The sequence below is a fragment of the Triturus cristatus genome, chromosome 12 (genome assembly GCF_964204655.1).
Source record: "Triturus cristatus chromosome 12, aTriCri1.1, whole genome shotgun sequence".
Taxonomy (NCBI): domain Eukaryota; kingdom Metazoa; phylum Chordata; class Amphibia; order Caudata; family Salamandridae; genus Triturus; species Triturus cristatus.
This window is the reverse complement of record NC_140595.1, coordinates 762,877,648-762,904,896: the sequence shown is the minus strand read 5'-3', so window position 1 is coordinate 762,904,896 and position 27,249 is coordinate 762,877,648.

Sequence of the window (27,249 nt, the reverse complement as noted above, 5' to 3'; positions counted from 1 at the left end):
ACACTCAATAACTGAACTCTAGGCCAATGGTTTATATAAAAAATATATGTCTGTTTTATTTTAGAACCAACAATAGGAATTAAAATATACTTTCTCAGAATGAGATGCTTTATATAAATACTTTTGCAATAGGCAATTGGCTTTTGTAGAACGTTACAAGTTGTTGCAATAGCCAACACAGTTTTAAACACAATAATGCATTGAATTCAATGGAAGTTTCAAGTTATTTGCAATAGATTACTTTCAGGATTACTTTTGGGATTCCAGGACTGGATCCTAGATTCAGTCCTGGGACAGTACTTAGAAACAAGTGATAAAAGTCGACTTAGTTACTCCTAAGATTTTTAAGTAATATTTTGCTATTTTAAAAGTTGACACCTAGAAGAAATTTCATAGAAAACAGTCAATGATTCCCTAAGGAAGAAAATTCAAGTTACAGGTATAGTATGTTCTCGTTACTTTTGTAATCCAGTACTGGGTGCCTAGACTCAGTACTGGGACCTTTATCCAAAACAGGTAAGTAATTACGTTTTCAGAAATTATACGATTTTTAAAGAATATTTAAAGTTTGCAGAAATTGACAGAAGAAATTTCACAGAAAAACAGTCAATGATTTCCTTTAGGAGAAAATTGGGTTACTGGTAAGTATAGTTGTAAGTATTTTTCAGAGTCAGTGCTGGGCACCAAGATCCAGCACTGGGAGCTCACCTAATAGCAGTTGAGTATTTTCGTTTTCGTTACTCGGCTGATTTTTGGTGAATATTTTATATTTTGAAAACTCCACAATTTCAGAAGAAACCAGTTAATGTTACCCTACGGAGAAAATTGAGTTATTGGTTTAAAGGTAAGTACTCGACTGGCAGAGTTAAGGTTCTGGGCATAGACTCAGGGGTCTCCCAGTGTCAGGTAGGTACAGTTGTTTCACCCTCAGCGGCACAGGGGCAGCCGAGTGCAGAGAGAGTTAGGCCCAATGTTATCCTAAGAGAGGTAGGGGGGCCTTGGTTGGTGGCTGCTGACTAGCAGGCCACGCGACTGTGGGAGCTGGGCTCCTGGTCACTTGCTCAGGGCAAATGGGGAAGTAGATAGGTGTAGAGGTTACACTGCCAGGGCCATTCGGGCGGCTGGGTGCAGGGTGTTTTGAGCCTTCGGGCGCTCAATTGATTTCAATGGGAAAGTGCCGGTTTAGAAAAAGACTGCAAGCTCGGGGACGAAGATTCTTCAGGTGCCACCACCACTTGGAGAGGTAAGTTGGGCAGTTGGAGGATAGGTAGGTACCCAGGTATTGGACACAGGGGGCCGTGGGGTGCTGGGTGCAGGGGTGCCTTTTGGTGTCGGTAAATCTTACCCTCTGTTGATCGCGGTTGGGGGGTCACCTGGTTCTGAGGCTGCAGGTGTCTTCAGGAGCATCGAGGGAAGTCCTTGGGTGCTGGACTCGGGGTCACAGTCGCCGTGGGGTCGTCCTCGTGGTGTTTATTCACTCCGGCACAGGCCAGGCTTGGTGGGTGCAGAGTGTGAAGGGTTCGCGGTTCCGGGCTGATGCCAGGGATTAGAAGTAGATTTTGAGTAGAGCCTCTACTCATGGGAGTCCCAGGGGCTTAGAGCCAAAAGGTAGCCAGGTCCTCCAGGGTTTGTGAGGTTGCTGGCCACAAGAGATGCCGGGTTGGAGCAGGAGCAGGTTCGAGGGTCGACAGGCCGGTATGGCTGGGGCCAATGCAGTTGGTGTCATCCTCTTCTTAGCAGCTGCAGGGCAGGTCTTCTTTCTTCTTGCTCTTCTTTGTATTTTGGAATCTGGAATCTGGGGAAGAAAGGTTCAGGGTTCCCCTAAATACTAGATTTAGGGGCGGTACAGGTAGGTGAAGGGCAGGGACCAATGGGTCCCTGTCCTGGGGTGGGTACACCCCCTATCCTGCATCTCTCCTGTGGGAGGGGGGCAGTAGCCTAGTCCTGATTGGGCAGGGCTCCCCATCTTCAAGATGGCGAGAGTCCGGAGATGTGCTTCACCTCGCCTCCCCCACCTGAGGGGTGGGGTTGGCAGGCTGGCACATCCCCTGTCCTTATTTGGGGTTTCCGGACAAGCATCCCGCCAGAGTGGGGGGTTGCAGTGGCCTGGGGAAGCTCACTGAGGCAGCATGCCTTTGAACCTTCCCCCTGCCCATCCTGGGGGAGGAGATCTAGCACCTCGCCCAGGATGTGCATTGTTGCAGACCCAGGAGAGCAGGGGCTCTCCTACCCAGGGGTCCAGCAACATGTCTGCTGTGTGGCAGCCTAGGCAGCCTCTCAGACCAGACGTGAATTGTAGGTTAGGTTTCAGGGGGCATCTCTAAGATGCCCTCTGGGGTGCTTGGTACATTTAATCCCACACTGGCATCAGTGCGGGTTTAATGTGATGAGAAGTTTGATACCAAACTTCTCAGTCTTTAGTGTTGCCATTATGGTGCTGTGGAGTTCATGTTTGACGAGCTCTCAGCACCATGTACTCTTAAATGGCAGCACTGCACTTACAGTGCCCAGGAATGGACCTGGGTACTGTAGGGGCACAGGGCTCCTGCTCCTGTGCCCACACCACTGGCATAGGGCACCCAGCTAGAGGGGTGGCTGATGTATGCCAGGGCAGTGTAGGTGGTGGGCATGGCACACAGGGATGTGTGCCATGTTGACTCTTTGTTTTGTCCTGTACCCAGACACTCAGCCTGCAAGGGCAGTGTATGTGTGTTAGGGTACAGGGCCTCTAAGGGTGGCACAATGAGTGCTGCAGCCCTTAGAGGCCTTCCCTGGTCACAAGGCCCTGGGTACCTAAGGTACCATTTACCAGGGGCTGACATGTGGCCAGGGTTTGCCTACTTGGGTTTTAGGTTTTTAGGGAAGGAACATAGGCCCTGGGCACCTGATTGGCAGGAGTCCAGGGCACACTCAGTCAAAGTACATTCAGCAATTCAGCAAAAAGTGGCGGCATACCGTGCAAGAAAGATGGCACTTTTTCACAACTGGAGACAGAACAAACCTCAATAGATTAAAAATGTGCAACCAGATGCACTCAAGCGTGTTAAGAAATATTTACTTTGAAACATATATTGGCGTTGAGGCCTGATCACTTATTAAAATTGCAACCAAGGTCCTGTCACCATTATGGACAGTGCTGAGATCTGTCCAGCAGTGGAAGCATCCTGGCTCTCAGGATACTAGTGGAGCAAGTGGCGTGTGTGCCTTGTATATTTATTTCACGCTGGGAGCGTGGTCGATCTAGCGATTACTTGTACATGAACGGTGGCCATCTTGGAATGGCTAACTTTGGAAACCAGGTTTTGAAACTACAGTTAACACTTTTATAATACATTATATTATCACTGTAGCACACAGCATGCTATATCTCATTAGTATGGTTTGTGTGCAAAATATAAACACTTAAGAATATGAAACCCAATAGTTCTCAATCTTCGAAAACATATTTGCAACACATTGTACATCATTCTTATTAAATTAACCGCTGTGCAAACATGACTGTAAATTGCAATGTACAGGCATCAGTAAGTGCTAATCTGACAAAAGACTTCGTATGCACGACTTCTTGGTACCAGAGGGGATCACATGCTACTCATCAGAGCCACGAATAGACACTGAATAAATCATATATTATTACAAAGAGAAAAGCTGCTAAATTAACGATGTTTATCAAAGGTCGCATTTCATCCAAATCATTCAAGGCATTCATCGATGTACAAAATGTCTCAATCATCCTCTATTTTTGACAAAGTGGATGCAATGGAGCCCCTATAGAGTCATGTTGAACAACAAAACTCACTACCCAAAACAGCTCTTCAACAGAATGACTCATATATATGTAGTGTTTAACTAATAGTGCGCCTTGCACTTGACACTTGACATGGGATATTTGTTGCAGGATAAGTGTCTTGACAGGTTGCACAGCTTGACCTATGTACACCTTATCAAAGGAACATTTCATGAACTAGATGACATTCTTTGTATTGCAAGTGGAAACATTGGTTTGTTTATGAACAATGTAGTGACCTGATGGTCACTGTTCTAGTATTGACTTGTACCAGCCACTCCCCTAGGGCTGGCTCACACTACACCCATCTAACACAGGCATCACAGGACATGTGACCCTGCTAATAAAAGGAGCCAGGCGCACGTGCCCTGGGGCAGTTCCACTAGCTATGGGGCTCATTATGATGGGGGAACAATCGGCACCGTGGCGTTCGTTCCGCCATCCCAATATGGCATATTGGGATGGCGGAACGCGGCGGACGCAATGTCTGTCTGCCGCTTTTCTGCCAGTGGCAAACGTAACGATTCCCTGGCGGGTGGAGCAGGGCCACTAATATGGTGGTGGTGCCTAGCAGGCACCGTTTGCCATATTAGGATGTGGGAAATGAAAGGCGATGCCGCCATGGAAAGGCTGGCGGGGATTGGCTCTAGGGGCCCGTTGCAGGCTCCTTTTGTGTCTGGGGGAGGTGGGGTGCACTTGGTACTACATATCACTGCATGAACTGCCATGTGGTGCAGTGAAATGCTAGACATGCGATTTTAACATCGCGGCAATGGTGGCGGTCGCATCCTATTTAGTGGTGTGGGACCGCCGCATGTCTGGCGGCCGGTCCAAACACCACAGGGATGGCAGGTGGACTAAGATCTGCCTGCCATCCTAATGAACCCCTATATTCCAGTGTCTGTGTCGTGATCCTTTCTGCATGGGGGCCTAGAGCCGCACCACATTACAAACAATACAATTTTCTTTCAATGATTTAGTGTCTGAAGAGAATTTGCAGGCCAGGAAGCTCTGGCATCTAAAGTGCTTGAATATGGGGAATAACCAAGCATTTGAGGAAGCTCTTTAGTTTTTTCTGTGGACCTGGAGGCTCTTACAATGTTTTGGCACAGATTATTTTCTCTTCTGAGGGAGAACACTGGCTTAGGATTGTGAATCTCAGAAAGTAATTTACAGTTTGTTTTAATTATGTGTTTTACTTTATTGGCTTTGGGGCCAAAGCTCAATACACAAGTGAGCAGATTGGTGTTTGTTTTAGTTTTTGGCAATAAAAGTGTTTCCCGTATGGTAAACCGAGCCCTTTTAGGATCCTCCTTTACAAGCTTCTTAGGGTACGCCTGTCCATGAGTTTATCAGCAAAGATATTGGCATTTTGAAAAGAGTCATCATTATTGAGAAATTCCCCCTAATGCGGAGGAATGGACCCTAGGGAAGGGGTCGCTTTTAGTGATCTTGAATGCTCACTGGGAAAGCGCAAAAGTGTATTGCAATCTGTGGGTTTGTTGTATATGCTAACAGCAAATTTTTGTTTTCTGACTTCACTCTGAAGATCCAAAAATGTCACCTTCAGATAATCATAGGCAATTGTAAATTCCAACATCTCTGTCATCCTATACAGCTATTTATAGAACTTCATCAGGGTTGATCGTGGACCAGTCCAAACCATCAGGACATTATCAATATAGTGGTACCTATTTTTACTGAAGTGTTTATAAGACTTCCAGATACGGACGGAACATTGCCGGTTTCGTTTTCCTAACCAACAGTTCCAAGCTTATTAGGGCTTTGGAGCGGGCCATTTTTTTGCCATGATGCAGCAAGACTAAAGTGACAGCTATGTTGGGGGTACACTTGGAAACAGCTGGGTGGATACTGGTTTGGGCACTCTCCAGTTACAAGCTTATCTGGGCTCTGGAGCAGGTTGGCTTCCATGGTTTTTTATTTGATAACTGACAGCGTTGTGTTCTACTATCTGAAAAACACACTTGGGTGCCGATTCCGATCCTGTAAAACCCGGGTACGAATGGTCGTACGGAGCGTATTCTACGTACGACTCGTACCCGGGAAATGCACCTTACAAACCAGCAAGTACGATTCGTACTGAAATACCATTTCCGTACGAATCGTAAAAAACTACGTGCGACGAAAAAATACCCACAATTCTGATCCGGGACATCGCGTACGTGACGTCCGGATGGAGTCAGGCAGCGTTCTACGGACCAGCAAGTACGATTCGTGCCTACGTCACTCTGCACGGATCATTTTTTATGGCAGCCAAAAACTCCCGGGAAATTGAGGACGAAGTGAAGAAGGAGCTGCGGGACGTGACGGACAGCCATGGACCCCATCCTACGTGTCATCCCAGCCCTCCTAGCCTACGACCTGGTGCACCGAAACCGCTGCGCACGCCGCAGAAGGTCTGAACAACACCGAGGGGCAAAGGGGGGGCAAGGGACAGGAAACATAACCTCCACCAAATTTGTAAAATACCATATACTGTCCTTACATTACCTCCAGGGTCTGGTCACTTTGGGGGGCTTGTCCACCAATCCCTGCGTACGCGTACCCGTCACCACTACAATGGTGGTACGGGCCGTACCCACGCTCTGAGGGCGTGGGTACGGCCCGTACCACGCGTACCCCTACATCACCACTACAATGGTGGTACGGGCCGTACCAATGCTCTGAGGGTGTGGGTACGGCCCGTACCACCATTGGAGTGGTGATGTAGGGGTACACGTGGTACATGCCGTACCCACGCCCTCAGAGCGTGGGTACGGCCCGTAGCACCATTGGAGTGGTGATGTAGGGGTATGCGTGGTACGGGCCGTACACACGCTCTGAGGGCATGGGATTGGCGCGTACCCCTACATCACCACTCCAATGGTGGTACGGGCCGTACCCACGCTCTGAGGGCATGGGCACGACGCGTACCACGCGTACCCCTACATCACCACTCCAATGGTGGTACGGGCCGTACCCACGCTCTGAGGGCATGGGTACGGCGCATACCCCTACATCACCACTACAATGGTGGTACAGGCCGTACCCACTCACTCAGAGCGTGGGTACGGCCCGTACCACGCGTACCCCTACATCACCACTCCAATGGTGGTATGGGCCATACCCACGCCCTCAGAGCGTGGGTACGGCCCGTACCACGCCTACCCCTACATCACCACTCCAATGGTGGTACGGGCCGTACCCACGCCCTCAGAGCATGGGTACGGCCCATACCACGCGTACCTCTAGGGCACCAGTACATTAGTGATACAAGGCGTACACACGCCACGAATGTTGGCTTAGGGCCTGGTGCAGCATATAACCAGTATATTGGGGTGTGTACATGGCCAGGACAGCAGTGTACAGCACCAAGGGTGCGGGTGGGTGGGTGTGTGTCTGCCAAGGAGTCCCAGCAGTGGACATAGACATGTGAGGGATGGGTGCATATCACTCCCAGCAGTGGACATAGACATGTGAGGGGTGGGTGCATATCACTCCCAGCAGTGGACTGAGACATGTGAGGGGTGTGTGCCTATCACTCCCAGCAGTGGACAGAGAAATGTGAGGGGTGGGTGCAGAGGACTCCCAGCAGTGCCCAGACATATGAGGGGTGGGTGCATATCACTCCCAGCAGTGGACAGACATGTGAGGGGTGGGTGTATATGACTCCCAGCAGTGGACAGAGACATGTGAGGGGTGGGTGCAGAGGACTCCCAGCAGTGGACAGAGACATGTGAGGGGTGGGTGCCTATCACTCCCAGCAGTGGACAGACATATGAGGGGTGGGTGCCTATCACTCCCAGCAGTGGACAGAGACATGTGAGGGGTGGGTGCAGAGGACTCCCAGCAGTGGACAGAGACATGTGAGGGGTGGGTGCAGAGGACTCCCAGCTGTGGACAGAGACATGTGAGGGGTGGGTGCAGAGGACTCCCAGCAGTGGACAGAGACATGTGAGGGGTGGGTGCTGAGGACTCCCAGCAGTGGACAGACATGTGAGGTGTGAGTGTATATGACTCCCAGCAGTTGCCAGAGACATGTGAGGGGTGGGTGCAGAGGACTCCCAGCAGTGGACAGCCATATGTGTGTGGGTGCATATCACTCCCAGCAGTGGAGAGAGACATATGAGGGGTGGGTGCCTATCACTCCCAACAGTGGACAGAGACATGTGAGGGGTGGGTGCAGAGGACTCCCAGCAGTGGACAGCCATATGTGTGTGGGTGCATATCACTCCCAGCAGTGGAGAGAGACATATGAGGGGTGGGTGCCTATCACTCCCAACAGTGGACAGAGACATGTGAGGGGTGGGTGCAGAGGACTCCCAGCAGTGGATAGAGACATGTGAGGGGTGGGTGCAGATCACTCCCAGCAGTGGACAGACATGTGAGGGGTGGGTGTATATGACTCCCAGCAGTGGCCACAGACATGTGAGGGGTGTGTGCAGAGGACTCCCAGCAGTGGACAGACATATGAGGGGTGGGTGCATTTCACTTCCAGCAGTGGACAGAGACATGTGAGGGGTTGGTGCAGAGGACTCCCAGCAGTGCCCAGACATATGAGGGATGGGTGCATATCACTCCCAGCAGTGGACAGAGACATGTGAGGGGTGGGTGCAGAGGACTCCCAGCAGTGGACAGACATATGTGTGTGGGTGCATATCACTCCCAGCAGTGGACAGAGACATGTGAGGGGTGGGTGCAGAGGACTCCCAGCAGTGGACAGACATATGTGTATGGGTGCATATCACTCCCAGCAGTGGCCAGAGACATGTGAGGGGTGGGATGCAGAGGACTCCCAGCAGTGCCCAGACATATGAGGGGTGGGTGCAGATCTCTCCCAGCAGTGGACATAGACATGTGAGGGGTGGGTGCAGAGGACTCCCAGCAGTGGACAGACATATGTGTGTGGGTGCATATCACTCCCAGCAGTGGACAGAGACATGTGAGGGGTGGGTGCAGAGGACTCCCAGCAGTGGACAGACATATGTGTGTGGGTGCATATCACTCCCAGCAGTGGACAGACATGTGAGGGGTGGGTGTATATGACTCCCAGCACTGGCCAGAGACATGTGAGGAGTGGGTGCAGAGGGCTCCCAGCAGTGCCCAGACATATGAGGGGTGGGTACAGATCACTCCCAGTAGTGGACAGACATGTGAGGGGTGGGTGTATATGACTCCCAGCAGTGGACAGAGACATGTGAGGGGTGGGTGCAGAGGACTCCCAGCAGTGGACAGAGACATGTGAGGGGTGGGTGCCTATCACTCCCAGCAGTGGACAGACATGTGAGGGGTGGGTGTATATGACTCCCAGCAGTGGACAGAGACATGTGAGGGGTGGGTGCAGATCACTCCCAGCAGTGGACAGAGTCATGGGTGTGTGTACATCATGATCAGTTCGGCAGAACTCCATGGGTGTATGTACACATCCCTAATGTTCGACTATGTTGATAGTTTCATAACAACACATCGTTGACAGCAGTGTCCCACTCCCATGAGGATGGATGTCCTTCCCCCACTGCATGACACAACACATGTGGGTGTGAGGACAAATGACACATGCATACCCACCCCTGGCGGATGCAGCACAATACACAAACAGAGATCATGCCACAAGACTGTATACTCATGTCAATGCCCACTAAACTAAGAGAGCCAAAGGGAACACACACTGTCACGCACATCCCAGGACTGATGGGAATGTACAGGTGTCGGGACAGCCACCAAGATGTTGCCTCTCATGGAAGGAATAGGGTGGACTTCCCACAAATACAATGCCTCAATTGTCAGTCAGGTGCTCAAATACCCTGCAGAACAAGTACCAAATGTGTGCTAGGCTGGGATAACACACATGCATAGTGCGGAAAATGCTGATTGTCGCCATTAAGGCATGACAATATACTCAATACACAAGTACAGTGACTAGCAAGGATGGCACAGAGGATGCAGCCGGAGACATTGCTGAGCAGGCATGACCATAGTTGAAGGGATCCGTCACCAACAAAGGAAATGTAGTCACAGGTCAGCACTACAAAAGTGCAACTCCCTGCAGGGTAGATGTCAGGTGTCACAGAGGAAGGAACAGTCCTTGGCACAATGTCTCCAAACACAAATAGCACACACGACCAAATATACTTTGCAGAGACATTCTGATGGCAGGCAGATACCATGGTCCACCCCATTAGCATCAGACAACAACTTTCTCCTGACACATAACACATTACCACCACCTCAACTCCGGGACCATCAGCACCCACATCAATACCTGAAATGCAAATGTGTTCAAACGGAAAATAAAATGCTTTATTCAGCATTAAATGAAAAAGTAGTTAATGACACTATTAACAAAGGCACATGGCCAGTCCAGATCTGAAGTCCGTGGGGGGGACACATGGCCACGCGTCTCCCCTAGCTTGCCTGCACATTAGAACCCTCAGGTTCCTCGACTGGGGGGGGCATCATGTGGGGAAAGACCAGGCACCGCAGGGACAGGAGGGGGAAGGGTAGGTGTGGTGGGTGCAGGGACGGACGCCTCCACCACAGGGGGTGGGGCAGCGCCAAAGGTGGAGGTCAGCTCGGCGCTGCACACTGCTGCCAGGTCGTCAAGCGTCTCCCCTTCACCCGAAGACAACACAGCCTCAAAGGAGGGGGGAGTCGGAGTGATGTGGTGCAGTGCTACTGGGGGAGGGGGGGGACAGGGAGGGGCTCAACTCCCCTACCCGTGGAGTGCCGTTCCCGTTTGCGGGCTGGAGACACAGAGGGGCTGAGGCCCAGCACAGCCAAGTAGGCCTCTTTCTCTGGATGTGTGGTAGGGGAGCCGAGGGGAGTGCCTTTGGAGGGACTGGTTAGTGCACCATGCGGTCTCGGACTGTGGGTGCGTGTATGACTGTGTGCCCAAGACCCAGTGGGTGTGCCCTCATCCCCCTGAGTGTGCGTGCCAGGAGGAGTGCGCTTGCCCTTACGTGGTGGTGTGCTGGCTGTGTCTGGTGGGGTGTGTGCTTGTGAATGTCTCTGTGTGCTTGGGACAGGCATGGGAGTGGGAAGTGGATGGTGCAGGGGCAAGGGGGGGATGAAGCGCTGTAGGAGACTCACTGCTGCCGTCAGTGAAGAGTCCATGGACCTCAGCAACATCCGTTGGTCAGACATCGCTGATGACCTGCCCTCCATGTACGACACCATCTGTGTCATCATTCGGGTCTGGCCATGGAGGACATTCAGCAGCGATGTCTGTCCAACCTGCAACTGATGCAGAATGTCCACAGACTCTGCAGTGAGGGCAGCAGGGGGGGCAGGGGCAGGGGGTGTGGTGCCTGACACGAAGGAGACACGGTGTTGCCTAGCAAGGACAGAAGGGACCGGAGCAACTGGGATGGCGGTGATGGGAATGGAGGGGGCGGTGACAGATGTAGTGCTGCTGCCAGGTGTCGTAGCAGCCTCCGTCCCCTGGAGGAGTTCAGCATCGGACCCGTCTGCTTCGTAGTCAGTGTTGTCACTAGATAGGTCCTCCGCCTGACTCCCCTCGCCCTCCGTGCCACTTGCTCCCGCAGACTCCGCAGCAGTGGTGGCAGCGGTGCTGGATCCCTCCTCCACGTCCGTGCAGGTTTCTCCCTCGGTGTCCTCCGATGATGCTGTGGGCAAGGTGAAGAGACAGAAAATAATCAGTCACCTGTATACAACAGACACATGAGTCCCAATTAAAATGTCACAGTGCATATCAGGAAATGCATCATGAGTAACATCTAGAATAGTCCGCACATATGTAACCCTGCACTCCCCAATTGGTTGACCCACCATGACACTTGGAAACAATGGAGATCATGACACAACAGCAAATAACTTGATATCGAATTATACTGAGAAGCTAGTGTCTGGGGACAGTTGAGCATAGCAAGAATATGAATCCATGCCACCTCTTGTTCACTGTGAACGAAACAGTATTGGTGCACCCAAGGCCAAATAACACACCTCAATACTGAAGGTGTCCCCACACTCTGAGACCTGTGAGTACTTAGGAAACCATAGCCAAAAACATTGCAATCCCTTGGGACTCACAACACTTTACACAATGCACATGTTTAGAATGTGTGAATGTGCCACTTTGTGAACAGAAGACACATCTGCCTGCATGACAGAAGTCACACAATGATGTGCACACAAAATTACTTTTACACAGTCATTGTATGAGCTGGCAGCCAAATTCCAAAAAGCCACTGTAAATAAGAAATGGGGATCAGTAAGTACATATACATGGCACCACGGTGGTCTGGATGACTTGACACTCGTAAGTTCGTATCAGCAACAACCAAGGACTTACACACATGCAAACACACTGTGTGAACATGGATATGTATGTTCAGAAGATAAGTGGTAATCAAACTATGCCTTCCAGTGAAATGTACCTGCGTGTCCACGGAAAGTGTAAAAGTACTTTGTTTTGCACTTCCCTGGGAGACATCTGTCATGCAGGCACATTATTGTCCTTCCCAACCAACTAGCAAAAAGAAGCATAGGAAAAATGGAGACATGTTGACAAGTGTAGTGAGTGCCATGGTAAAATACTTATTGACTGAAAACTTGAATCATGCCACCTGTCACATGGCCATCCGTACCATGATGACACAGTTGGCAACACATCTGACCCACTGCCTGTTATGTGGAGTGGCACACATGTCCAAACACAGGACAATGCATTAGCTAATGGGCCTGCAATGTGTCTGGATAAGGAGCACCTGCACTGAGGAGACACCCTCATGGCAAGAAAGAATGTCCACACAGATGTCAGCACACACAGACCAAACTACGTAGCATCTCGCCCACACACTGGTGGCAAAAATGGATGTGCATGAGCCATGTATTTCCATTTTGGACACATGCTGCAAAGCACAAACATTAAACCCAGCAAAACCTGACTGGGTCACAGCATGTCGAGTGTCTGTCCAGACAATTATCATACACAGGTCAGACACGGCAAGGAGACATAAGGTTTGGACATGTCAGCCTTGCCCGCACAAACCCCCATACCTGAGACAATGTGATTGAGACAGATCAAGAAGTGACACCTCTTAATCTGGGTTTACTCCAATGTGCATCACGATTTCCTAAATGTACTCCACATCACCTCGTGAGGCTGCCAACAGATATTTGTGACCAACAACCATCAACAGATAGTTGTACATAGACACACAGGCCCTGCCCAGTGTGAGGATGCACAAGCTAAATGGGGTCAGCATGTACAATGGGCACATGTAGCACACTTCAGAGAAATACAAATGAGGGCAGGGAACTATGCCACAGAGGCCAAACTATGCTGTACACACAGAGAATGGGCACAGTGTTGGATGACACACATGAATCAGAGGCAAGGGTGTCTTAGGGGACTGTAGTGGGAACACAGCTCCATTGTCCTGGAATTATCTCACTGTAACCTGAGCTACCGTCCCTGCACTATGCATATCTCCCACTCATGCACATCATGTCTGAGGCCACAACATTGTTAATGCATGCTGCAAGTCTGTTCATTTGAAAACTCACACTCCTATGTTGAGACTCAGCATCAGTGCCAACTAACATGGACACCCAAATGACTGTACAGGACAGGGCACAGGCAAGGTAACAACACATGTCTCAGACTCCCCCCCACATGATGCAGAAAGCAATGTGCACTTGGATTAACTGGCAGCCTAGATGACCATGTGCAATAGTGATTACACACAGATCAGGGAACACATGTCATTTAGGGGAAGGGAGGAGGAACAGCCCCGTTTGACTTTGGGGAACATGATATGCACTGCACAAATTAACCCTCGCTGTGTATCCAGGCAACTGAGCACTTCCAAAAGCTGGTGACGCACAACAATCACACATGTACCTACTCCCTTCCTGCTGCTGCAACTCCTGTAACCGCCTATCCAACTCAGGGAAGACCACCACCAGGACACGCTTCATCTGTTGGGTCAGTCGTCGGCCCCCGCCGTGCTTGTGTGGAGGTGAGTCTTTGAGCTGCCACCGGGCGATCCTCCGGGTCCAGCACCGTATGTCCTGCCAGCGTTTCCTCACCTGGGCGAGGCGCCGACTGCGACCCTCCACAGATCTCACGGCCCTGACGGCCTGCTTCCATATCTCCCCCTTGACGTAGGCGGTTACCTGTGAGGATGACAACATCACTACACCTGCTCCATGTCACAGAGACACACATTTGAACATCTTTGATATTTAGAACAGGGCATATTTTGCTGGCAACCAATTGCACCTTTCTCATAGGGACATTAGCCTAGGTGGAAGCCCCAAAGCAGTACATGGCATTGAAAGTACACAGGTGGCATGAGGGGTGCAACACACTCCATGATCATGGCACGCTGTGCATCACATGCAACACCAGGCTGATGGACAGCACCTCCAAGCAGTCACATGCCCCAGGCCACTAACGCAACCTCAGCAGAGTACACAGACACACACAGGCACAGATCAATCACCTGCCATTGGCAACAGCGGATACAAACCTCCTTCTGCACACGTGCCACTTGCCTGTGGGGTGTCACAGGTGTGGTGCTAGCTCAGCAAGTCAGGCACTCTGCACGGCTTACTTAAACCCCTCAGATGGGTGGAGCTGTTGCCTCCTCCATGTAGCTGGGGTGCAACACTCCACATAGACACTCACCCACATGACAAGGTACATTCACACACATCAATGTCCAGGGGGCGTAAACATAATTTGTGGGTACAGTCACCTGTCACACCGGGGGGGCCAGGGAATCACCTCTGGACAATAGGACAAAAATCGGCATAAGGATTGGGTAGGCTGAATGTGCCATGCACTATGCAGTGAATGTCACAGTAAGCACAATGCAAGTGAGGAGTGCACACAGGAACTACATCATGCTCTGCATGGGAGACATAAGCCATTCCCCCCCTGGGACCCACGCTAAACAACATTGCACCTGGACACAATGCCAGAAGTGACAGTCACAAAAAAGGGGCACAGTCAAAGCTAGTGGAGTCAGCACTCACCTGCTCCCCTTGTCTCCCATACAGGCTGGGGTACTGTGGGAGGATTACATCAAGCAATGCCTCATTCTCCTCATGGCTGAAAGGCTGGGCCCTCTCCACAGTCCCTGACATGGTGCCAGAGGAATCACAAGCAGCAGCAGTGGTGTCGAGTGTAAGGTAGTGCAGGCAAGTGCCCTCTCATGGGTTCTGGCTGACTTATATCTGCCTTGCTGGGCTGTTTCATTTACAGGAGTACAGAGTGATTGGTCAGTCTCATTTGCATCCTACGTTTCCTCCAATCCCTTTAAACATACCCCAGTGAGGGCATTTGCATGGTTCAAATTTTGAGCATGATGTGAAGTCAACAACCACTTTGCAACATTGTATTTAGTTGCCAACTGCCTATTCCAGGCCACATGATAGAAAATTTGAACTTTAAAATCGGTATCCATGACAACCAGCATGCATTTAGGCCTTATACTTGTCCCTCATGTGTCCCTATGTAATTTAGCTATCCACACACAGGTACGGTGCGTTTCACACGTACTCCTACCGTGCCAGTTGCACATTACGTTAGCCACGTACGTGTACGACCAGTGTGTACACCTATGTGTACGACCAGTGTGTACACGTATGTGTACGACCAGTGTGTACACGTACATGGACTACCAGGGCGCACACGTACATGGACTACCAGTGTGAACACGTACGTGGACTACCAGGGCGTACACGTACGTGGACTACCAGGGCGTAAACGTACATGGACTACCAGGGCGTACACGTACGTGGACTACCAGGGCGTACACGTACGTGTACGACCAGTGTGTACACGTAGGTGTACGACCAGTGTGTACACGTAGGTGTACACACTGGTCATACACGTACGTGTACACACTGGTCGTACACTTATGTGTGTACAGTCCGTACACACACCCGTAATCCGGCGGGAACAACAGTGTGATGAAACTGACCGTTCACATGCCCTCAGAGCGTGTGTACGGTGCGCTTCACAGCTTACACAGGTGATAGGAGGCGCACACGAATGGAATGGAGGTGCCAGAGTCGTGCACGGCTGTACATCAAGTCCTAGTCATTCCAGTCCTACATGTGCAGGGCCTAGGTGTGTCAGGCAGTGATGTGGCACATGTCTCCTCATGTTTTAGCACAATAGATGTGTGATGACCTGTGTACACATGTCATGTGTGATGGGGCAGTATGTGGCACACTTCCCCTTCCCACAATGCACATGTGTGCATGTAGTACAAACGTGTCAAGCACTGCATCACTGGCATGGCACAGTCACCAACACCCGCAAATGTCCCCTGATGCCAGGGACAGGGACATTAACACCTGACATCTAAGTAACAGCGTGCCCCGATGTGAACATGTCCTGTGTGTGTCATGTGTTCCCATGAGCTTGCTGGTATTGTTCCGTCAACTGCATCTGCTGTTGCTGCATCCAACATGTGTCTGTGTGTAGATGGGCATGGCACACATATACGCACCCCATGCCACATGTGGATTCACACGTTACGTGTGTCTGGATGCTTCAAAGATGATTTTATGACATGAGGACATATCTGCGCCGTATCCATGTCTGTGTTTTCGTTTTTCACGTGTACCCCTTCATCGCTATGTGTATGATCTGTACATTTCCAATGACATGTGAACTGTGCGTCTAGCTTGCTGCCAGCAGTCTGTATGAGATGACATCCTTCCAATGCAGATTTGTGGATGTATGTCACTCCTGTGATGTCTCTGGCTGTTCACTTACACTGGCCCACAGCTAGTTCCGGGCCATGTCATGTAGAACGTGACTATCAACGGGTGTAGCTGGCTTGTCGTAGGAGTATCACCTGGCTGCCATACGTGTCCTGGATGTGTAGCACAGACCTGACTCTGTATTTAGCTGATGTGTAGTAGCAGTTGAGCATGTGCTCAGTTCATTGACATTGATGTTGTTAGGTACTCACTCTTTGTTCTTCCTTCCAATTATCTGCAGGGCACCGCCTCTCCCCCGACCAATGCCAGACTTGGGTGCCATGAGGGAACGTGACTGCATAAGACGTTACCGCTTCTCGCAACAGTTGATTGAGGACTTGACCGCAAAGCTTGAACAACACCTCCAAGCGCGACACAGGTATCCTACTGCGCTGACCCCCAAGATGAAGGTGATGGCAGCCCTATGTTCAGCCGTGTCCTGCATGATTTTTTAGAAGCCATGTGGGAGCACCTGGATGAATTCATCCATTTTCCAACTCATGAGCAGTTGACAGGTGTCAAGGGTGAGTTCTATGCCCTGGGAGGGATGCCCCATGTCATAGGGTCTATTGATGGGACACATGTGGCTTTGGTACCACCACAGGCACAGGAGGTGCCCTATCGCAACCGTAAACATTACCACTCTATAAATGCCCTTGTGGTGTGTCTTGCTAACATGCTGATTTCCCATGTCTGGGCACGTTTTCCAGGGTCAGCACACGATGCCTACATCAGCATGTCGAGCATGTCTTGTTGATGGGTATACTCTGTTTGTCCTCTGTTTAGCGCTATTTTATTATCTTACGGCATCTCCTGACCCACTTCTTTACATGATGTTTCCATGTAGGGGACTCTGGCTATCCCAACATTCCATGGCTGATGACACCCCTCCGCAACCCCAGAACAGCTGCAGATCACCGTTACAACAACGCACATGGGCAGACCAGGTGAGTGATTGAGAGGACGTTTGGCCTCCTGAAGAGCAGATTCTGGTGCCTTCACAAGACAGGCGGGTCCCTCCCATATGCACCGGTGAAGGCCTGCAAGATCTTCCTCGTGTGCTGCATGCTGCACAACATGGAAGTGGAGAAGGCTGTGCCACTCATCCTGGATCCGGATGAGCAGGAACATCCACCCGTAGAGGATGAAGGGCTTGGTCACGAGGCAAGTGACGATGAGGAGGAGGAAGAGGATGACATCCGGAGTCAGCTCATATGCAACATTTTCTCATAATGGTGAGTCCATGGGTCTGAGTGTGCACGGCTGGAGCCTTGTGTGTCATGTGTTGCAATGTGTGTGTCCAGCTGACTGTATGCTAAGTGACTTAGATGTGTCACTCGAGTGATGATGTCCTTCCACACATTTTAGCTTAGACACTCAATTGTAATATAGCATGGTGACAGACTTATTCCTGTAGAGTAAATTACCATGCATGCGGATGACAATCTCTTCCCTGACTTCTTGTGTGTTTGTCATCCCCAGGTTGTTTGGCATGCTGTCTGCTCATGTCATCGTTGGGCTCCCGCTATTCCTCATGAGTATTGCAACGTGTGCTGAATCAGCATCCCATGCACGGACATGGGGAAAAGTCTATTTGGTTAAGGATTGCTGCACGGCATTTTGGTGTTGGTAGGTGTTTGTAATGTGTGGGCACTGCTCCTGTGCATGTTGTGTTACCATACATACATGTCGACTCACCATGGGGCACATGACATGTTGCATGACTCCCATGTATTGATAGCCACCCTTCGTAGCAGTCATCTGTGATGGGACAGTGGATTCTGATGAAGGCATCAATGTGTGTACAACTTCCCTCTGAAACATACGGGATGCTACGGGTGGACATAGTGTGGGACATGCCCATGAGAGGATAAATGGGGAATTGAAGCCCCTCCGTGTGCAGCATGGGGTGTTTGGCTCACACACTTCACTTGTGTGCCAGTTCAATGGATTTACAGCATCTGTGTTGTGAAGGGGGTGTCCAGTGTAGGTTCCACATGTTCTGCCAAATCACCTGTGAGTCTGTTCCTATTGATGCATTTCCCTAGGTGTGAACCTGAGTAATAAAGGTGTACCTCACCCTCCAAGGTGCCTCATCTCTGTCAATGCTGGTCTCTTGCCACTTTGCATGCGGCATCTCTGGCCTAGTTGTCAAAGATTGGGCATATGAGTCTATGTGTAGTTTAGCAACATGCATGCAGTTCTTCAGGGATTAGAATATCCATTGTGCATGATGTCCATGGTTGTGTATGTATTTGGGCATGTTGGTTGCCACAACAGACCGTCAACACCTGCTGAGGATGTGTATTCTGTGCGCAGCTCGTCCTTCAGTTTAATGATCCGGTGTCAGTCATCTTTGGGGATTGTGCATCCATTGTCTCTGGGTGTGCCATGGGGAACCGGACACTCCTCCTTTACATACGCCTGTTGCAGTAGTCCTTTCTGACATCCTTGTCTTTGTGTGCAACTAGTGGCATAGTTTCCATGTCATGCCGCCTGCTGCTGCAGCCCCTGCAGCGAGGGCACTGAGAGTTTACAGATTCGGCAACACACACACCTCAAAGATGCTCCTCCCTTCCTCCTCCACCCATTCATTTGTCTGGCATAAGCTTGTCTGTGCCACTGTTGCGCCCACGCGGTGCCAAAGGCTGGACCATAAGCACATGCAACGTGCACATTGCACGAACCTCATGTCCTTACATAACCCACATCACGTTACAGTCTGATGTTGCAGCCAACCTCCAAGCATTGTCCATCCAAGGAGCTACCGCCTGCTCTCAGCCATACCCTAGACGCACACACGACACCTTTGCATGATGATTGTGCAACTCCAAATTCCTACACAGCGCTGCCCCGCCTTCCAGGCCCTGTCACAGCAACCAGGTAATGTCCCTCCTACTCCCCACCGGCTACGTACACCAGCAAGGCCATGGGAGTGGGACGCTTGCTTTCAGCATGTAGTATAGTGGCATAATCTGGCACATGGCCCAGGTATCATCTCTCAGCGTGTCAATCCTCAATGTGTCCAGGTCCCCCTCACCGGCATCACATGCACACAGCACCTCTTCATCAGCTCGTATGCCATTGACAGCCAGGTGCTCCTCACCCTTACCAAAGATGCAGCCATTGACAGTTCCAACATTAAAGAAGGCATGTGATCCATTGATGGATGGCTGAACATCAGCCACCTGAGGTTGAACTTGTACAGGACTGAGGTAATCATCTGAGGATTGTCCCCTTACAGGTGGCTCAACTGCTTGTGTCCCACCCACAAGAGCCCTGCACATGCACCCAGTGGCCACGCACACAAGATGGTGTGCATCATGGAATTGTCACTCACATTTACCATGCTAATCACCAGCATCTGTACCTCAGGGTGCAACACCCTCTGCATGATGCACATGATCCACAGATAGATCCACTCCAGGGAAAGACAGACCATGCCCCAGGAGCACAACACCAGCCGTGTCAACTACTGCCCTGCCCTCTACGGAGCAAGTACATCCTAACACCCGGGAAACCAGTCCACATCCAGGCTGCATGTGCACACCTCAGCTTCAACATCATGCGCCCCAGCCACCTCACCGTCCACCAGAGATAGCTGCAATGTATCACTGTGTGCTGCAGGATGACCTTCAAACTCCTCACCCACACTCAGGAGGCAGGACACAACCCCAGAGCCCACACCAACCTTGGCCGTCTGTCATCCGAGACCCCGTTGTGCCAACTCTGTGCATCCAACCTTGCCCTGGCCACCATTCTTCACCTCCACCGTACTCCAGCATGCTGGACATAGTTCTCCCACCTGGCAAGACATACCTGCTACTCCCTCCCCGGCAACATCCACATGAGCCATGACCTCTACGCCTTCAGGATACTCTTCCAAATTGGTCTGTCCGCACAGTAATGCATGCCCCCCCTCAGCATCTTGAGGCCATCACGGGTGAGTATTGTGCTCCATGTCTGTATAGTATGATACATTGTGACCCATGTGTGTCCTGTCCCAGACACAGATTCCAGGGTATGGATGGCTGGAGTTAGTTCAACACTCATGCCTAGTTTGACATTTCCCCACACGTAGGTTGTGTACTCCTGCAAAATGAATGCAACATGTAATTGCAGAAAAAGAGATTTATTCTCGGTGGGGGGCCTGTTTAGTGTGGACAAATAGGTGCTATACAGTGTGCATGGAATCCAAAGTTCACAGGGCGAGATGGCATCCTTGCAAGTTGGAGTCATCAGAGTCCAGACCACAGTGTTGGTCATCATTGGTCAGACTGTGACCAGCAAGTCCATGTGGCAGAGAATGTCATTGGATGAGGTGCTGCTGTTGCGCCAGAGGGCCAGGTGCCAGGCCAGGTGACCTGGGAGATGTGGATGGTCCGCTGCCTCTCACGGTCTTTTCCGTGGATGACCCACCTTCCTCGGGGGACCCTCCGATTCAGGCCTTGATGATGCTTGGGACGCTACGTCGGATGAATCCTCCTCCTCCTCCCTCCCTGTGGCTGGTGCTGGTCTTCGCCTGATGGCACAGGGAGGGTTGCCCATGTTGTCGGTGATCCGACAGAGTGAACAGCTTATGTCCGTTTGCACCGCCAGGAGCTCAGCCAGTCTTGCCTCCATCCGTCCTTGGTGTTGTTGTTGACTGGCGTGTTGCTCGTCCTGCTGGTTCTTAATCTCGTTGAGGGTCCCCACTACCTGGCTGATGCCCCTGGTGTCACGCCGGTATGTCTCCAAGATGTGGCGTATGTGTGACATACCGGTTCCCTCAGCTGGCTGGTCAGGTTCGCGCCTCCGCCTGCCTCCGCCTGCCTCCACTCCCACCACCCCTGCCCACACGAGCCTGGCCTGCCGTTGTGGGCACATCAGGTCTACCGGACCCCTAAGGGATGGCATTTGCAGGGTTGTCTGCCTCCTCCTGGGTGGCCGGAGAACCTTGTCCCTCCAGGTCAGACTGGCTCAGTTGTTCTGTGCGGGCAGGGCTCCTGGGTGTCTCCTGGGATGTGGCAAAAATGGGGGTGGTGGTTGGCACAGATGTACCTGACGCAGGTGCTGCAGGGGCTGGGGCACCAAAGGGTCCAAGTTGGTTGGGGTCATCCACAGAGTGCTGAGAGTCGTCGCTGCCGGTGGGATCATCTTCCTGCCGAGCCTGGGCCTGTGATTGTTCCCCCCCAGTGTTGGGGAGATCCATTACGTTGCCCTGTGTGTGAGAGGGAGACAAAGTTAATGCATTTTCATGCGACATCCATGTTTCATACATGTTCAGGTTGCCACAGTTCCTCCAGGTAGTTGTATGTGCCTAGCATTCACATCAATGTTCACTTGTGGATGGGTATGTTGCATGGGACAGATTGAAAGGTTATCCATGGTCTTTGACATGTCGCATTTGGCCTTGGATGCTTTTTTGGCTGAGGCTTGATCTTGGTGTGTCACATGTCCATTGCGAGAGTGTGTGACTCCCTTGGCTGCCCCGGGGGTGTGTGCTTGTGTGAGGGGTGAGTGATCATCACTCAGCCCGACGCTGTTCAACATCCACATGGCCCCACTCACACATGTGGTCCGCCACCACAACCTCTAAGACATCTCCTACGCCGTCGACACCCAGCGCATCCTCTCCCTCACCAAGCACCCTCACACCGCCAAAACACACATCCACGAGGGTCTGAGGGCCATAGACGACTGGATGCCGAGTGGCCATCTGACACTGAACTCAGACAAGACGGAGGTCCTCATCCTGGGAACCACACACTCAGCCTGGGACGACTCCTGGTGGCCAATCGCTCTGGGGACATCACCGACACCCACCAAACACGCACACAACCTAGGATTGATCCTCGCATCCTCCCTCTCCATGTCCAAGCAGGTCAATGGCGTCTCCTCCTCCTGCTACGACACCCTACGCACGCTCCGCCGGATCTACTGGTGGATCCCGACTTAAACAAGTAGAACAGTGACACAGGCCCTCGTCAGCAGCTGACTGGACTACGCCACTGCACTCTACGCAGGACTCCCATCCACACACCAACGGCGGATACTACGCTTCTGCAACGCCTCGGCACAAGTGATCGTCAACACCCCCCGCCACAGCCACATCACCCCCCTCCTGAGAGACCTGCACTGGGTCCACATCGACAAGAGGATCACCTGTACGCTCCTCAGCCACGCACACAAGGCACTCCACACCCATGGACATGCCTACCTGCACATCAGACTCAGCTTCTACACCCCCACCCGCAAACTCCGCTACGGCATCCTCGCCCTCGCAGCTGTCCCCCGCATCCAACGTACGCCCGCCTGCAGCAGATCCTTCTCCGACCTCGCCGCAAGGAGCTTGAACACCCTCCCAACCCACCTACGACTGACCCAAGACCTACTTGCCTTCTGATGTCTCCTCAAGACCTGTCTCTTCGAGCAGTATTGTAACCCCCCCCCTCAGCGCCTTGAGACCCTCACAGGTAAGTTGCGCGCCTTACAAGTACCCAGATCGATTGTTGATTGATTGACGGTGCCTGCTGGTGGGTGTAGTGTGATTTTGCGGTTGGTATCCTAGGTGATGTATCTGTCCCCCCATGGCGCATGCTGCCATGTCAGTGAGTGTGAGTTCCTGTCCTAGTTATATGAGCTGGTTGTGTTTGTGTTAGATTTTGCAGTTGTCACAGGAGGGCCTTGTGCTGCCTACAGCAGGGCCAAGTGTCAGCTACCTTGTCAGTACTTTGGCAGTCCCTGTGCATTGCGCATGGTGCATGGGTATGTACCTGGGCCTATGGGCTGAGGGCATTGGTGTCTGTTTCTGAGTTTTACTATATGTTTAGTGATCCCCACCCTCCCATTATCCCGGACATCCTGTCTTGGGTTAGTGGTTTGTGTAGGCTGGGATATGGCATGGCCTTGCTTTGTAAATGGGGCATACTCATGTTAGTGGCCTGAGCGTTGTTTAGAGTGTGGTTGTGTCAGGGGAGGGCTTGGGGGTAGGTGAGTGCATTTGTTGTAGTTGGGGTGTGGATGCCATTCCCCCCATGTTACGTGTGTTGTTTGTGTACTCACCAGGCTCTCGGACTCCTTCGACTCCGTGTACTCCCACCAGCGGAAGCAGGGCCATCACCTTCTCCTCCCAGGGATGGTAATATACCGGTCTGCGGGGCAGCCCACCTCCTGTGATGTTACTCTGGGCGTATTCCTCGTTCATTTTGCGCTTGACTGCCCTGCGCAGATCGTACCACCTGGCGTGACATTAATTCCTGGTCCTTCTGATGGGCGCAACAGCATTCACCCGATCGACGATCCTCTGCCACAGGCTAGTTTTTTGGGATATGCTGGTCTGTCTGACCTATGTTCCAAACAGCTGTGGCTCAACTCTGATGATTTCGTTGACAAGGATGTCCAGGTCCGCCGTTGTGAACTTTGGATTCTTGGAGTCTGTGGGCATGGTGTGGGGTGTGGGTGTGGATGGTTGTGGGTGTGTGGGTCTGAAGGTGTAGGTGTGTGTGTATGTGTAGAGGGGGTCTGTGTGAAGGAGGTTGTGTGAAGGTGTGTGAGTTAAGGTATATGGGTGCAGTTGTTTGTGTGTGATGTCAGTCAGCAGTGAGTCTATTGCAAAGGCTCATGGTTTGTGTTTGTGGGCCCTTTTTATTGGTCCATTTGTGGGTGTGGCTGTGTTTGAACTTTTGGTGGGTGTGTTATAAGAGGTGGTTGTGAGTTTGGGCCTCTGTTTGACTGTTTGGATGTGCCAGGTCAGTCTTTTCGTAGTTTTTTGTCCTGTAGACGTCTTTTGTGGTGTTGTGCGAGTCGAATTGACGGTCCTTGTGCTGTTTTACAGTGTCCTGGTTCAGTACGAGTCTTTTTCGCATAGGTAAGGTGTGTCCATGGCTATGTTGTTGTTCAGTGTTCACATGTGCAATGGTGTTGTATGACTCGTACATACACGATGCTGGGGTATGGTGTTGGGGTACGGTGCGTCCAAGTACTGGGCTGGGGTGGGGTGTACGGGGCGTACATACGTGGGTGCTGTGGTGGGGGGTACGGCGCTTACATATGCGTGCGCTGGGGTACGGCGCGTACATGGGGGATGCTGGGTTATGGTGTTGGGGTACGGTGCGTCCGAGTATGGGGCTGAGGTGGGGGTACGGCGCTTACATACGCGTGTACTGGGGTATGACGCGTACATGGGGGGATGCTGGGGTATGGTGTTGGGGTATGGTGCGTCCGAGTACGGGGCTGGGGTGGGGGGTACGGCGCTTACATACGCGTGTGCTGGTGTGGGGGGTACGGCGCGACCATACGCAGGTGCTGGGATACGGCACGTACATGCGCGGGTGCTGGGGTGGGGGGTACAGCGCGTACATGTGCGGGTGCTGGGGTGGGGGGGTACGGCGCGACCATACGCAGGTGCTGGGGTACAGTGCGTACATGCGTGGGTGCTGGGGTGGGGGATACGGGGCGTACATGTGCGGGTGCTGGTGTGGGTGGGTACGGCTCATACATACGCGGGTGCTGAGGTGGGGGTACTGCGCGTACATGCGCGGGTGCTGGGGTGGGGGGTACGGCGCGTACATACATACACGGGTGCTGGGGTGGGGGGTACGGCGCATACATACGCGTGTGCTGGGTTATGGCGCGTACATGCGTGGGTGGGGTGGGGGGTCCGTACGACTCGTACACCGTGCCCAAATGTACCGGGGTAGTGGTCATACAAAGTTTGCTCCGTACGGGACGTTTTCCATACGCATGGGGATTCGGAACGCCGGTACGGATCGGACTTGTGCGCTCGGACTTCAGTTTCACGACTTGTACGTAAATCTCTCCGGGGACGTCTCATAGACTTTTCCCGAGGCAATTTGTATGTAATTTGACAGTATGAATCGTACTTGGCTGTTTGTACGGGACTTGTACGACTTGTACGTAAAAAAATACGGATACGAGTAGTACGGGAAATATTTTTACCGGATCGGAATCGGCACCTTGGTGTCAAATTTCCAACCCAGTCATATGAGCGTGCCAACTTTAGACGGTGGGATAGGTATCACTAGCACCTGAGAATTATTTGCAGATACGGACATGACTTTGGAGCAAGCTTTTATATACTACTGGAACTTGAAACCTTCATGCTGTGATTTTTGTCTACAGTTACAGGAACTCGCAGAAATAAAGGCGGGTCACAGAAATCTCGATCCATACTACAGGACTTGGATACTGGGCACATCTACTACTTGAATACTTAGAGGACGAAGTTGCTAAAACTGATCTTGTCTTCATAGACTTTCAGATTTTGTGTGTCCATTCGTACGTCCGGTACACTGTTTTATGGGGTGCCTGGTACATTCACCCTTGGATCTTAGCCTTGAAAAAGTCCTGCTGGACGAAACACGAGTCGGGTGCCAGTGTGTTTTTGTATTTGGATTTTTTTTAGAAAAGAAGAAAATAAAAGAAAATAAATATCTAATGGACTCACTCTGATTACTATTTGGGCTACTATCTACTTCACATTTTGGACTGACTCTGTGTGCCTTGACATCTGTGAATGTCATTGGTTGATAAGAGTTGTAATCTCCATAAATCCACTTAAGTTAAAAGAATGACATGTACAGATTAGCTTTCTCCAGGACGAAGCTACACCCCATGGTCACACCTCACGTTTGTAGAACCAAATAATATTTTTATTAAAATAAGATATTTTTTTAGCAAAACCTGAGAGAGGTTACCATTGTTACTATGTTCTATTGCCAGGATGCTGGCCACTAGGGCAGCTATCTGCCGGTGTTTCTCTAGCTCCTTACCCTTCAATTAGGAGCGGGCTATCCCTCGTAGTGTGGCCATTCCTGCCACCCACAGTGTGCCCAGTGAATTGACTGTATCAGTATTGAGGGCGAAATAGATTTTATTTCCTGGGCAAGAAACTGCATAAATTGTCAATCAGTTAAGTACCATGCATTGAGCCTCACTCTGGCAACGAAATCCCAAAGTCACCAATTCATGGTCAGAAATACCATAAATTATCAATAGATAATAAATCAATTGCACTCCCTGTTGTAGCCACTTTTTAATTACTAGTTATTGGGAGCTGACGTATTTATATGTAGATGCAATGCGTTTTCCTAAGGAGAATTCTTCGCATCTACAGAAATACCATGAGGTAGGATGTGACAACTCAATATCTGGTTAAAGTCACTAGCTGAGAGTAGATGGAGGTCAATAGGGGAGAGTATCCTGTATTCTGTGGAGAGATGGGCATAGGTTTGGGTGCTAGGGTTCCATAATTGCCACTAGACCTAGAGGCCCAGTCCCTCAGTCCAGTTTTGCAGTCTGCCCTGGTGCCTATCCCCTGACATTCCAAGTCCAGTGGAGCCAAACAGAATCCATAATGTTGTTTAAGTCACCGCCAATAAAAGTGAGCCCATGGGATTATCGGAGTATAACCAGCCGTAAGTCCTCCAGGGTGCGGGGGCGAGGCAAACATACACACATGGTGTACATGTAGCCGAGGAGCTCCCGTGCCAGGGTCTCGTAATCCGGCCCTAATCTCACTCTCCTGATGCCATCAGGGAACCGGCCTCTGGAGTGGACATCAAGTGACATGCACATTAATAATAAGGCCGCGCTGAATGGATGAGTTGAGTCATAGAAATCCCCAGGCTTAGCGAGCGGGTGGCCCCACAGCACAGCCAAGATGGCGGGCAGTGCTTGCTCCAGAAGTCAGTGATGGCTGCCTTGATCCCACTGAC